The sequence below is a fragment of the Macrobrachium nipponense genome, chromosome 19 (genome assembly GCF_015104395.2).
Source record: "Macrobrachium nipponense isolate FS-2020 chromosome 19, ASM1510439v2, whole genome shotgun sequence".
NCBI lineage: Eukaryota > Metazoa > Arthropoda > Malacostraca > Decapoda > Palaemonidae > Macrobrachium > Macrobrachium nipponense.
The window spans coordinates 62,347,663-62,362,477 of NC_061088.1; positions in this window are offsets into that span (position 1 = coordinate 62,347,663).

Genomic DNA, 14,815 nt, shown 5'->3' on the forward strand with positions numbered 1-14,815 from the left:
TCTTAGATCAGTCGTCTCGCTCTTTTAAAAGTCAACTCTTTGGAAATTGATTGTAGTTTCTCGTTTTCCTCGGGTGAATGTATCAGAGTCGAAGTGGATGAAACTAGGAAAAGTGTTGATAAATCGAGATGTTCAACACATTATTATTCATCTTTTCAGTCAAAAAGGTGACGACGTCATCAGGGTAATTGCATCTCATTGTACCGTGGATATAAATAGGGTAGCCACCTTGCCTTTGAATAATTCACCGAGAATTTAAATATTGTGGCCTTTTTGTACTTTTTTCTTGGAAGCAGATTTGAATATGAAATATATGTTTTGCATTGATATTTTTTCCTCAAAAAGATGTTTATAGTCGGGTGAAAAACCATAGAACTTTTTATTATTATTATTAGACACGATTTTATTGTTTTAAGTTATTTATATTAATTTGAATTTTATCTCCATTTACAGGTACGTGAAACTAGAAAAAATAGGGGAGAGGTGGAAATGATATCCTACATCATAATAAAGGTAAGGCAATTTCATTAATAGGCTCAAATTTTAACTGAGCAGTTTGTTTTAAAGTAAAAATGAACATTGAAAATTAAATTAGTCTTAAATATTGTGGTTGCGGTGAATTAATTTTTATCAAATACAGTTATTGATATTGATATGTAGAATAAATCTGCACGATTCATTAGTCAGGGTAAATTTCAGTGATCCGTGATTTAGAGGAATACTTTTTTATCAGGTATATATGGAAAAAGGTAATTACAAAACAGTGTAAGCGTAACCCTTTTCCTACAGACAATTAGGCTGTTCCATAGTTCCTCACAGCAGCGACGGCAGTTTTCACATTATCATCATCATACCTACCAAACTCCTCCATAATGCCTTTTCCCATTTTATCTAGCTATGCGGTGCGGAGCGAGACTAAAGTGATATTTCTTGAAACTTGTAACACGGGTAACAAATACTGTCAAGGCGTCATTTGGTATGTAATATATATATAATATATATATATATATATATATATTATATATATATATATATATATATATATAATACACACACACACCTAAAAAAAAAAGACAACTGGTCAACACATACCTCGAAAGGTTGGTACCCCTCCAATTTCTCTTCCAAGTGGTTCGTTCTCTCCCTCCTCCCTCTCTCTCTCTCTCTCTCTCTCTCTCTCTCTCTCTCTCTCTCTCTCTCTCTCTCATGAATTAAAAGAGAGCCTATATTTAATCTAGTGTGTGTAAATCAAATCTAGTATAAAAAAAATTAAATCTGTTATGCAAAACTAACCTATAGAAGGTTAAATGAAAGATCTGCTAATAGGAAATTATTAAGCCACCATTTCAAGCATTAATTAGTCATCAGTGATGCTAAATGTGAGAATCAAATTCCCATTCCCCATCCTATCGCTAAACACTCCAGATTATTTCAGTATCTGTGAGTGACCAGTTTCACTGAAGTGTTTATATGCCATGACATCTATGGCTGTGTGGAACATAGCAAAATGGAATCCCGGAACCCAGAGTCGCCAGTCTGAATGGTTTGGTTCCTCGTAAGTGATTGAATGGCCTTTCACAGAAGCCTTTGACTCTTAGTCATTTTCAAAATACACCAACGCACGAACACCTCCTTCAACACACCCCAATTTCCGATCCTAGCCAGACAAAGCTTCCAGAAGCTTCGATATAGAATGTTGACGAACACTTCTTTCACCAACGATTGTTTCCAAGCCCCAAGGTGACTTTCAGTTAAGTGGCCCATGCGGAATCGCACTGAATGTGCTGAAATCTCGCTGAGCAGTGCTGAAATCCGAAAACCATCAAACACCATCTACACTGCATGACCTCTGCACTGAACTACACATCCATAACACTCACACACACACACACAATATATATATATATATATATATATATATATATATATATATATATATATATATACATATCATACACACACACACACACACATATATATATATATATATAATGTGTGTGTGTCGCGATCTCGTTGCGTCCAAGGGTTGAAGTATGTATTGATTGACTAGATCAATGACTTGCCTCAATTTGGGTTTTGGCAACGGGATAACTGAATCATTGAATGTGTAGGACCAAACAAAAAGGGAGACAGTGAACAGAAAGCAGCCGTTTGAGTGATGTGAACAATAACTAGTTACCGAAGATATTGGTTAAACACTATGGGTTCGCTAAAATTAAGTATAATTTATAAACTCTTAACTGGTGCCACACCAGATACGAGGGTGGTAACTGAATTAGCTAAACTATTCTTAAAGTTAACACTTACAGTAAAACAGAATTCTTTCTGCAGGTCTGGTACAGAACAGCTAAGAAACACTCAAAATAATAGCGTCTATGATCACTGATTTGGTACTTCAATTTGTAACAGTTTCTGTTTAAAAACAGTTGAATGATGCACAGGTAGACACAACAGCACTGCCGGTACAATCTGCAAAATAATCGGAGTTGTAGTGACTGAGCACTAGGGATATTGCAAAGATCATCACTGTTGAGGCGCAAGTGCACAGCAAAACTTCACTATCGTCTACGAGAGGTTTTAAGCAAGAAAGCACAACTAGAATCATTTGTTAAAAATGTCTATTACTGCAGAAGGGCTTCATGTCAATACACTGGGTCACATTTTCACTAGACTGGGAATTTGGGGAAACAGATTCAAAAGGGAGGTTTTGAGGATAAATGAATAGGGATGGAGAATTAGGTGAAGGAATGGGAGCTGGGATCACAGACACTGGTTTTAAATCGAAAATACAGTTCTCTCGGAACATTACTTGGCCGATGAAGCTGTTACCTTCTCATTGCCAATGAAGGGAGCAAGTTGGGGTGCGATTGGATTGCTGATCGCACAAGGTAGTTGGATGGGAGAGTGTGGTTGGTGGTGGTGAGTGTGGGATTCGTCTGAAGTATGAGTCCGTGTTAGGAAGGGTTCGTAGGCTTCAAGTGTAAGCCAAGGCACTGGGCCAAATGAGTCTCTCTTCTAAAGGTGGACAACAGAGGTGCAAATGATAGCTATGGGTGTAGGATTATTGTAGTAAAAGTCTCCTTCCTCTGATACGGCTCCATACTGTACTGATTTGTAAGGGCAATTATAGGCCCTTACTTTTCTATCTATGGCCGCCATCATGATGTTTTTGGATGGCAATGTCTTTTGGTCTGCCAGAAAAGGGGGATCCTTCAAATCCCCAGGTAGTGCTGAAAAGAACAATATTGTGACAGAAACGAGTGTCACAATGAAAGGGGCATTGCTGAGGAAAATGAGAGAGGTTGAGAATGGGCAGAGTTTCTAGGTGTGAAAAGGGTTCAGGTCAGGTCAAAGTTAAATGGGCCGTGACGAGGGCACAGCTGCTGGAGTAGAAGTGTTAATGAGTTATCATGCCCCTAGGGAGTTTTACATATTGGCGGTAGGAGGTGTCGAGCTCAAGGCTCATCCCAAAATTTCCTAGGAGTTGTGACCGAATGCAGGTGGTATTTGCAGGTGGCCAGCGAGTCTGGGTTGCTTGAAGCGCTGATGACCACTGGAGGTCGTTAAAGGGGCTTATAAGGAATTGGATAAGGAATGAGACAAAAGACTTAAGGGATGGATATCCCTGGGAATTCATCTGAAGGACTTGTTAATGGCTATGCAGATGTTCTCAAAGGGTATGCCACCATATTCGCTGTCGCTAATCCGAGAATCCCATAGTGAATTCGTTCAGTGGTTCCCTATAGAGCTATTGTATTTACAGCATCTTGAGGGAAATTTTAAGCTTCGAAGGTATGTGAAGTGGAGTGGAAAAGACTATGCTGAACTTATTTTGACACTAATCAGATTTATGACGACATTAAGGGTTGAAAAGCGAAGCTTTTGGGCATTTATGATATATTTGACAGTGTGATGAATTTGACTTGTTTTTCCATGGTACTCATATCTGAAGGAAAAATGAGCTTAGGCAAAACACCTGGATGTTTTATACTAAAAAACATGCCATATTTTCACATTCTTTCTTTACACATTCTTTTGGTTTTTGTAAAATTGAAATAAGGTTGAAAATGAGTGTCATGAAGTGACACAATGGACAATATATAATATATGATATATAATAATATATATATATATATAGTATATATAATAATAATATATAATATATAATATAATGTATAAAACTAGACCTCATTTAAATAGGATGGTATCCAACAACTATTTTATTTAAAAAAAAGTTACAGGGTTTCGAGGACTATCTTCCCCCATTGTCTGGTAGTCATAAAATTACCAGACACGTGTTAACGCTCTGCTTAAATACTTCTGGGGAAGGGAATTAGAACCTTTGTTAACCGGATTCTGTGTGCTTGCTTTCTTAAATCCTTTAACCTCCTTATCCTGTGTAACACTGCCTTCGTGACCTTGACCTTTCTCTACCTGTGGCTTCTTCCAGAAGCGCCTTGACCATGTAATGTTTTTTCGTTGTTTCGTATGTAAAGGATTTACGAAAATCCACACACGAGCCCTTGGATCCTTTCGTTATCGTATTAACATTACGGGTTGCATTGAACAATTGTGAAAATGATCAAGTTTAATATTTATATAATATATATGTATATATTATACATACATGCATACATACACACACACACGCTGAATAATATATAAAATATATATATATATAGATATATATTATATATATATATATATATATAGTATATATAATATATATTATATATATATATATATATATATATATATTATTTGTAAGAAAAAAATAAAAAAAACATAAAAAAGTAAAGTATAGTTTAAGAATTCATTTAAAATATAAGAGTAAAAATGAAATAAAGAGAAATAAAAACACAACCAACCCACAGGTGAGACAACAAGGAACTAAATGGAAGGAAACCACCACAGTACGGACTTAAGCTAAATACAATTGACTCGCAGATGTATGAGTGTTTAACGATGGTACTACTAGTTGTTTTATAAACAACGACTCTAGGACTGTTAAATCTTGAAGATGGCAGTATGACCGATGACACTAAAATCTTTGTTCTCAACTCAGGTTTTACATTGTTCTAAATGGTTCCTGATATTGGAGTGCTCTGGCCTGGGTTTGAGATTCTGCTACCTCTGCGGAAACTGATTCCCCGGTGTGAATCAATGCGCACCTTAAGTAGTCTACTGGTGGATCCCACGTAAATCCCTGAAATACATTTAGGGTAAGTATATTTATAGATGATACCAGAAGACAAGTAAGGACACAGCTGATCTTTTATCTTGAACAAGGAGCCTATATTAAGAGGATTTTTTGGAATTAATCTGACTGATATGGCTGGGAAATGGTCATGAATAATTTGCGTGAATCTTTTTTGAAAGGTTAGGCCTTGGATATATGGAAAGGTTGCATATAAACTCATTTTTTTACAGTTAGAACGTCAGGTCTTCTAGAGAAATGTCTATTTAGTAATTGATTTAATTTTCTAAATACTAGCCTGGGTGGGAAACGGTTATCTTTAAAGAAATTAACTAAGAATAAAATCTCATTGTGAAAGGCATTTCAGTTAGACGAGAGGACTAGTGCTCTATTAAGAAGGGTGAAAATGGAATTAACCTTAAAATTAAAATAACAACTACTATAAAAATTAGATCCGAGTCTTGGTAAAAACAAAAGTTTTTCTTTTCTAAAAAATCGTTGGTGATTGTCGTTAAGAGAGTGGTCTTGTCTATATACTCGAACGTCCAGGAATGACAGACAGTTGTTCTCCTCTTTTTTTTTTTTTTTTTTGTAGTAAATTTCATATTCGGGAGTAGTGTATTTACGTAGTCGAGGAACAGGTCAGCCTCGTATTCACCCTTGAAGAGAACAAACGTATCATCGACATACCTAGAATAAAAGAGGGGATGAAATCTTAGAGGGCAATCGTCAGCATGCGCTCCTCCAGGGAGCACATACAGATATTAGCAATGTTGGGCCAAGGGGGCAAACCATGGCATTGCCATCTACTTATTTCCTCCTCTCTTTTATTCTATGTATGTCGATGATACGTTCGTTCGCTTCAAGGGTGAATACGAGGCTGATCCTCGACTACGTAAATTCACTACACTCGAACATGAAATTTACTATAGAAAAAGAGGAGAACAACTGTTTTAACTATATACTGATATGTAAATGTAATGCACATTTACCTTGGTTCTGGAACCTATCTCATTAATACGAGTTCCATACAAGTAACAGTTTAACATGTTTAATACCTAAAAGTACATGTACCATACATATTTGTAAGGAACTATTGCCCTTCATACGGTTTTCTTACCTTTCTTCTTATCTTGAACTCTTCATGCATTGAAAATCTTTAGATTTAGCTACTAATATGGGTTTAAGATATGATTGAGAAATTGCAGTAGAACATGTTTGATAATTGAATATACTAATGATCAAATATGAAATGTTAATATGATTACAACACTAATTTATGGTACTCATAAAACTCAATCTCATATGGTTGAGGTGAATTTTTCGAATAACATAATTTCTATTTTCACACAGATTTTTCTTTCTAGTGCTAAATTGCCGTGTTGTTACCCAAGCTTAAAGTATCTTTGTCAGAATAACATTAGCATGAATGAATGTGCTATGTACGGAGAGTACGATATCTTATTCCCCTGGCCTAGCCAAACAAGAAGATCTAGTACATGTAATAATTTTTAAAAATTTCAATAATACCCAGATGCATTATAAATTACAGGGAATAATTGTATGTGTATATTATGGATAATATAAGCACAGTTAGACATTGTGTGTGGCTTAGGAAGCAACAGAATGTGAAAAATGCAGAAAATAAAAAAACAAAAACAAATTTGACTTGTTTTTTTTGCGAGAAAAAAAATCGGTTTTTTCCAAAAAAAACAGGATGTTTTTTTTTCTTTTCTTTTTTCTTCAAAGGCGACGCAAAACCAGCCGAACCCAATTTGGCAAAGTGAGGCAAAAAGCATTGGTAAAATCTTGGAGCCCATCCACACCTACAAAGTCTCCATGTTAAAGAAGAGCGTTTTTAATCTCATAAAAGCACTATTTTACGTGTTCTTTGGCCATCCATTTCTTGATTTCAACCTGCGAATTTAACAAAATTTTCCCACCTTCATCTCCCGCACCGTCTTACCCTCGGGAGGGAATTACATGAAGGAAACTTCAGCACACGTTTCTGACAAACAGAAGTTTAACAGAGTGAGACTTACACACACACACACACACACACACACACACACACACTCGCACAATATAAATGTAAAATATAAATATAAATAAAATATATATATATATATATATATAATATATACGTATATATATATATATATATCATATATATATATATATACGTATATATATATATATATATATATATATATATATATATATATATATATATATATATATATATATATCCTACCATTACCACCTTCTCACCATCCTGAGTTACGGGCTGCTCTGTGAGCAAGAGCCCGTGCTGACACAAGGTCAGCTAAATCACAACAACAACAAACAACCTTCTCACTTCAGTCCTTCACACACCTCCGCCCAAGAGGATGTCTGAGGTTTATTCAGACGAAACGTCCGGAAAAGGGAATAGAAAGAATAGAAAAGAAATAGAATTTAACATAAATTCTATCTGTAATAAACTCTACGGGATATCCCGAAAATTTGACAACCCCGACTGAAATTTTACCAATAAAATCCATTCGTTCTACCTAATTGAGATATGTCAACCTTCGGTGCCCCTGTTGCTCACCAGTTTAAGCAACAATGAGAAAGCAATAATTAGAAAAATAGAGAAGAACCTGTATAAAATTAATGCAGCTGAGGCAGCAATTACTTTAATAAAACATGTTTAAAAGAGGGTTTACTTCCAGCATATATTAATTATTATTATTATTATTATTATATTATTATTATTATTATTATTATTATTAACCACACATTATCCTCATATGTTCTTGAAATTTAATGGGAAAATATCCCATACTCTCTTCATTATCTAACCTGTGTGATAATGAGGACGTATTTTCATGACCACCAAGTCTTGCAATACCAAACGTCGTTTAAAACCATTGGAGGCCTGTCTCTGAATATGATCATTTCAACTAGAATTTCAAAATTTCTCTTGCCTCTCATTTCTAATTATATATGAATAATTCTTCTTAATTTTCAAACTGGGAATATGTCACGTTGTTTGCAGTTAATATTAATCACTCGTTGGAAGCCCCTAATGAAAAATAATGGACTGACTTTTCGATACCTTCAGGCATCTTTCCAAACTGGCGGAGAATTGGAATTCTTTTTACTATTTATCACATTTTCAGGGAAACAGGGAAGCTGGAAGTGAGTCAGTGAGTTTTGACTGTGTGAGCTGAGCTAATAGAATATCAAAGGTTCGTCGGTAAGATGTTGAAACATTTCACATGTCTGCATGTCTACAGGATTTTTACCCTGATGAAACCAAACTCATGTTTAGGAATGATCATCTTGGCTTTATTATCATATCAGTTCAGTATTCTTTGAAAATTTGAATATTTCATCTCAACAAATGAGGATTCTCAATCTCTCAAATATGTCGTATATTGCTGCATTATTTATTTGTGAGTTTGGAAATTCAAATAGGACGATCAAAATATTTTATGCCATGATGATGTTTATGGGTTGTCATGGATAATTTGACAATTGAATATTGTTATTGTTTTTGTTGAAAAGATCAAGAGAGAAGATTTGTACCTACAAGAATGCAAACCTTCATATTTTTAAAAGGATAGCTTCGACGATAACTGGTCCAGTTCTTTTACTGTACCTCCTTTCATATTATTCCATCTTACTTTACTGTTAGTTTCCATTTCAGCGCTGAATGGCCTCATAGGTCCCAGCGCTTGGCCTTTGGCCTAAATTCCATATTGAATTCAATTCAACTTGTCCAGTCGTGGAAGTTTGGTAAGAACGTAGATAACTGGCAGTAGGCAAATGGAACAGTTGTTGAAGCTTGATATTAAGTGAGATAACTAACCAAGTTAGTTATCTCGTGTCGCTGCGAAAATGCACTGAAGTAATTAACGGTTTTTGTCTTGTTTTTAGAATATAGTTATTGTGGTTGAAATGCTGGTGCCTTATCATTCATCTCCTGGAAAAAAATTGTCAGCCGAGATTTCCTTGACGTGAACAACTATGTTTAGTCTGTTTGTATAACTAGCAGAATTCAGGAATAAACACCGTTTAGTGTGCAGTTAGTCTAATTTGTCTCCGCATGTAATACTAAGAATAATTTTGAATAAAAAAATTTTGGCGTTCTGATGTGACAGCGCTAACGAATGGTCTGATTAGCTACCGGTAACATGATTAAAAATGATTTTTCACCAACTATCAGTTGATTAATTACCGTGAAGTCAGGATCCCCGAGTAATGTTGAAATGCTGTGATGTTTGAGCATTAGAATGTGGTTGTATTTGATTAAGGGCCTGGATTTTGTGTGATAGGAAACTCTCTATCAGGAAAATCTGCATTTTAATAAGTGCATGAAATTATACATAACGGGACATCGTATTGTTAAGAGTCGTTTGTGGACATTATAATCTAAAGGCCAAAATCCTTGTTTCACCTGTAGTGCTGAGTTAAATAAGGGAGGCATTCCAGATATTGTTCTCTCTCTCTCTTCTCCTCTCTCTCTCTCTCTCTCCCTTCGTGCTTTTCCTGGTTAGGCGTGCTGTCACTTTCCTTATATCAGACGCACCTAAGCGGAATGTTCCCACGTTCTGGATATATTAACCTTAAAATGAAAATGGGCTGTTAACTGGGAATTGTATTTTTTTTTATAATTATGGGCGGCATGAGACACTCGTTCAGTGTAATTTTGTTTGAATTGGTTTTTTTAACCAGTAGGAATACTCCTGATCTAAAACTATATTGGTATACCCTTCACATGAAATTGTAATATGTTTTCGTACTCTTCAGATGTTAAGAACTCAGTGTAGCTATATAGTACTTATGTTAATGACACTGTGGGCATTTTATTATTGTGTTTAATGTAACGTGACAAACAGAATTTACTGAACAAAAATGGAGACCAAACACGTATTCAGTATCATGAACTGCATCTCCTCTATAATTGCAAATGTCCGAATCATTTTCGTCTTGATGGAGATAGGCCCTACTTTTGTAAAGGAAACAAACGCAGTAATTGCAATATAAAGAGTAATATAAAGAGTAATACCAATATAAAGAGTAATACCAAATACGCAAGACCTTGCGTATTTGTTATTACTATTTATATTGGCTTCAGAGAGTGTACCAACCAGTGGGTTAAGAATATCTACTAGGAACTTTGCAAGATTGTAAACGTCAGAACTAGGTAGCTGAGCTATAATAGTTGGCCTCTTTTTTATTAGGGTTTCATTTCCTTTTGATAATTTGTTCACTTTCCTATTGGTAATTACTGATTACATTATTTATTTATTTATTTTTCGTATTATTATCATCACTGAAAAACTATCAATTTTTTCTATATACTCAGGTCTATTGAAAATTATCAGGGCACGCGATTTGTCTGCTTCCGTTGTGTATATAAATATTTTTTTTTCTTTTTTCAGCTTATTGATGGCAACCATAAATCTTTTAGGTATTTGTGGTGTTTTGACTTTTTGATGTTTCCATAAATCACTCGCTTAGCTTCTTCCAAATTGCACGGCCCTTCAACAATTTCCTTCATGTGCATAGCACCAGGCAGATTTAACCCGTAACCCCAGGCACAATCACATTCTTATCCAGGTGTTTCTTTGATAAGCTGGCACATTCATGATTGTCGTTGGTGGTCCACGGACCTCTTTGGATTACTGTCATGTTTAGTTTAAAGAACCCCCAAATGCTGTTCTCCACATTTTAAAATAGCAATATCCACTTGGGGGATCTTTTTACTCTAGTAGTTTTTCTCAAGAGATCTTCAAATGACTTTTATTTATATATTTTTCCAATATCGTTGTATTTCACCGAACGGTCGATCGTTCTCATTTTAAACAAGGATTTAGTTTTCCCTGAACTTGGGATAACTTGTTCATCCCGACATTCGCGTAGAAACCGCAATTGTACTTTGGTTGTATTATTCTGAGTGACGGTCTCTGCAAAACCTCTGACGTCATATACCATGATGATAAAAAGAACATTGAAAGAACTTAAGAGGCGCTTGGTGTATATTGATGGTTATAACCACTTCAACACGTGATTGGTTCATCACACAGCACCAAAGGTGAAAAAAATGAACGACGGGTGCTGGTCTTGACCATTACAGCTTTTGTCTAAGCCATTGACGATATATATATATATATATATATATATATATATATATATATATATATATATATATATATATATGTGTGTGTGTGTTGTGTGTGTGTGTGTGTGTGTGTGTGTGTGTGTGTGTATGAATAACTTGATCACGAAATATATAAAACGTGATGCTTTGTATAAATAAAGGTAATGCCACGGATGAAAAGGAAAAACGAGAACTGCCGAGATCTTTCGGTCTTAACCAAGATCAGCTGGTGGAGGCATAGGAAAAGCAGCTTTTGTTTATACGTACAGATGAAACCTTTAACTAAAGTTTTTCCAGTTTGACATTTAACTTTTTTTGTTGTGGTGTGGACTTCGTAATCGTCTATTTGTATCCTCATAAAATATTCCATTAAATTTATGCTACCTAATATTTAGTATTCGCAAAATCACCGTTCTTACTAATATAATTTATTACTACAAGGTGTTACAACAGTACGTAATTTCAACTGGAAAATCTCTCTGTCTCTCTCCACTCAGGTAGTCACGATGCCAGATAACCACCAATTACTTCTGTGTGTGTGTGTGTGTTTGTGTGTGTATGTGACTGCCTGAAGTGATAAATGGTTTCCCTCCTGTCAGTCCCATATGTTTGTCAGTGATGGATATTTCTTCTTAGTAAGGAATTTGCTCGATTTATGTCATTTGAAGCATTGTGTCCTTGTTTGTGATGAAATTCTTCGTTTGTTTTGGAGTTGAAATAATTTTGTACGTTGGTCTGTGTGTGTGTGTTTGTGTACGTCTGTGAGAGAGAGAGACAGAGAGAGAGAGAGAGAATGTTACTTTGTTTATAATTGATTTGCAATAAATAATATAGTACAATAATAATAATAATAATAATAATAATAATAATAATAATAATAATAAGAAAATAATACAAATAAACAGAATTTCGAATTTAAAATAATAATAAATAAAATAGTAATTAATAATAATAATAATAATAATAATAATTTTGTTAGAATAATACAGTACAAATAAGAATTTTCAGAAGTTTACATTAATAATAATAATAATAATAATAATAATAATAATAATAATAATAATAATAATAATAATTTTTGTAAGAATAATACAGTACAAATAAGTATTTTCAGAAGTTTACATTAAATTAAATTACTAGGTGATAAAGTTGTGGCTACATACAAATGATAAGGATAAGGTTAAATGAGATCTTTATAAAAGAGAATGATTTGAAGACATCGAGGTGCAACAGATCAGAGAAAAATGCAGAAATGAGAGTCGATATGAAGATCTTGTCAGCCAATTTTGCTGTACTGAAAGTGAAGAGAACTTTATCCTGTTGATATATCAGTGGTTCATTTACTTATTAAGAATTTTCGGCCAAGATCATTCGTACCAATAACAAACTTTAGGATTAGTATGGGTTAGTCACAGGATTCAGTAGCTTCATTCGTTTTTTGTGGAGTGTAATGCAAAGCACAGCAAGTTATTAATACTTGAGTTCTGTGTATCATCCGATTATGACCGCTAATTGAGTAACCCACTCATATTTATGGTAGTAGATTAGGTCTGCCAATATCTGCCAATATGCTATATGTAGGCACTTCCGACCATTGTGCCATTGAGGAGGACATATCTGTCAATCAGCGTATTCCTAAAGCCACCATTGGAAAAACGGTCTGGTTGGAATCTAGAGCAATTGGGATTGCATTGTTGAAGATTATCAGGCACTTCATATTTCAGGTAATGGGAAGGACGGGTCTCAACATTCAGGAAACAAGAGAGGTCATGTCAAATACAGATGACTGGTGCAGTGTGTTTAAGTGGGTTTAACCTGTTACTGTTAGCCTCCTGTGTAGATGCATGAAGCGGTTTTCAAAAGGTATTTATGTTTGAAAGTTCTGTTAATTTTTTCATATGAATGAATTTCGTGTAAGTTGCTCTGACTGAAATTTCATTTTATTTGATTTTTCATAGAATAAAATCTTATGTTTTCGGAGTGTTGTAAAGGTTTGTTTGACTGTTCCGCAACGGAGAAAACCCCCATCAGAATGATTGCAGGAAATCCCTCTTGTGTCTCGCGGCTCTCAAGTTTAACCCTTCCTGAGTTATTTGTGGAATTGGGAGACATGCAATGATATTCCAACTGACTCAAGATTTTTCAATGGACGGGAATGATAAGTTTTTGGATGATTAAGTGTTGGGCGAGAAATTTGAACCAGTGGTCTCAGTTGTAAAACACTTAGGAGTGTTTATTTATTTTATTTATTTGTTTGTTTATTTTTGTTCTTTTTGGAAGGGATAGTGTATAATGTGTTTATTTTTTATTTATTTGTTTGTTTATTTTTGTTCTTTTTGAGCGGGATGGTGTATAATAAACTACTCTTAAGAATTTTCATGGTAAAATGGGGAATATAACTAAAGTTCTTACCATTTATAGGCATTACAATAAAATTATAGGTTTTAGAGAATATTAGTAGGCGTGTACATGTCGGATATCCGTTTATTTTATTAAGAGTCTTACGACAGATTCAACTTGAATCGGACCTAGAATTAGCGAATCTGATTTATTGAATGCAGTGATTGCCAAGTTTTCATGCCGTTTTGTCTCCCTTAGGGAAGTAGTGGCGTCAGTCCACATCATGCGGTGCACTGTAGGCATTACTTAGGTTCTTCTCATGGTTCCTTCGGTCGCTAGCTGCAACCCCTTTATTTTAATATACCTCCATTCATATTCCCTCTCTTCCATCTTATTTTTCCATAAACTCTTAACAAATTGATTCATAGTGTAACTGCGAAGTTTTCTACCTGCATTCTCTCCTATTCTATTCTATACCATGTTGTCACGTCATAGGTTGCTTGCGAGTCGGTGTAGAGAGGATGGGTAATATTAAAAGAAATGATGTACGGATAAACCAAGTCCTAGATGAGTTCTAATCTAGCAAAATAACGACGATGCTGATGGAAAGGAATCCGAGAAATTATTAATTTTTTTATATTTATAGGCAGTGTTGAAATCATTAAAATATTAGTCGTGAAAAAAACACAAGATATATCTATATAGTAAATAAAAAAGAAGACTTTTATTGAGAATGTAATTTCACGATAGACAGTGATTTAGTCCAATCAGCAATCAAGAGAGATCCTTATAGTGCACTGGATATTAATCGAGTAATATTTTTGAATATAAAAAATGTTACGTGTGTATAAATGACAAAAATTCTCACACACACACACACATATACATATACAATATATATATATATACATATATATTATATATATATATATATATAATATATTATATTATATATGTGTGTGTGTGTGTGTACGACAGCATGAATGTGTATACTTTACATATATTACTACGAAAGTACTTGTTCAAAGTTCCGGATTCCACTCACCTTCTTACGTGGATTTTATGATATCGTCAAGCACGTGTCCAGTTGTGTTTAGCGCTACAATTGAATTTATATATACATGTGT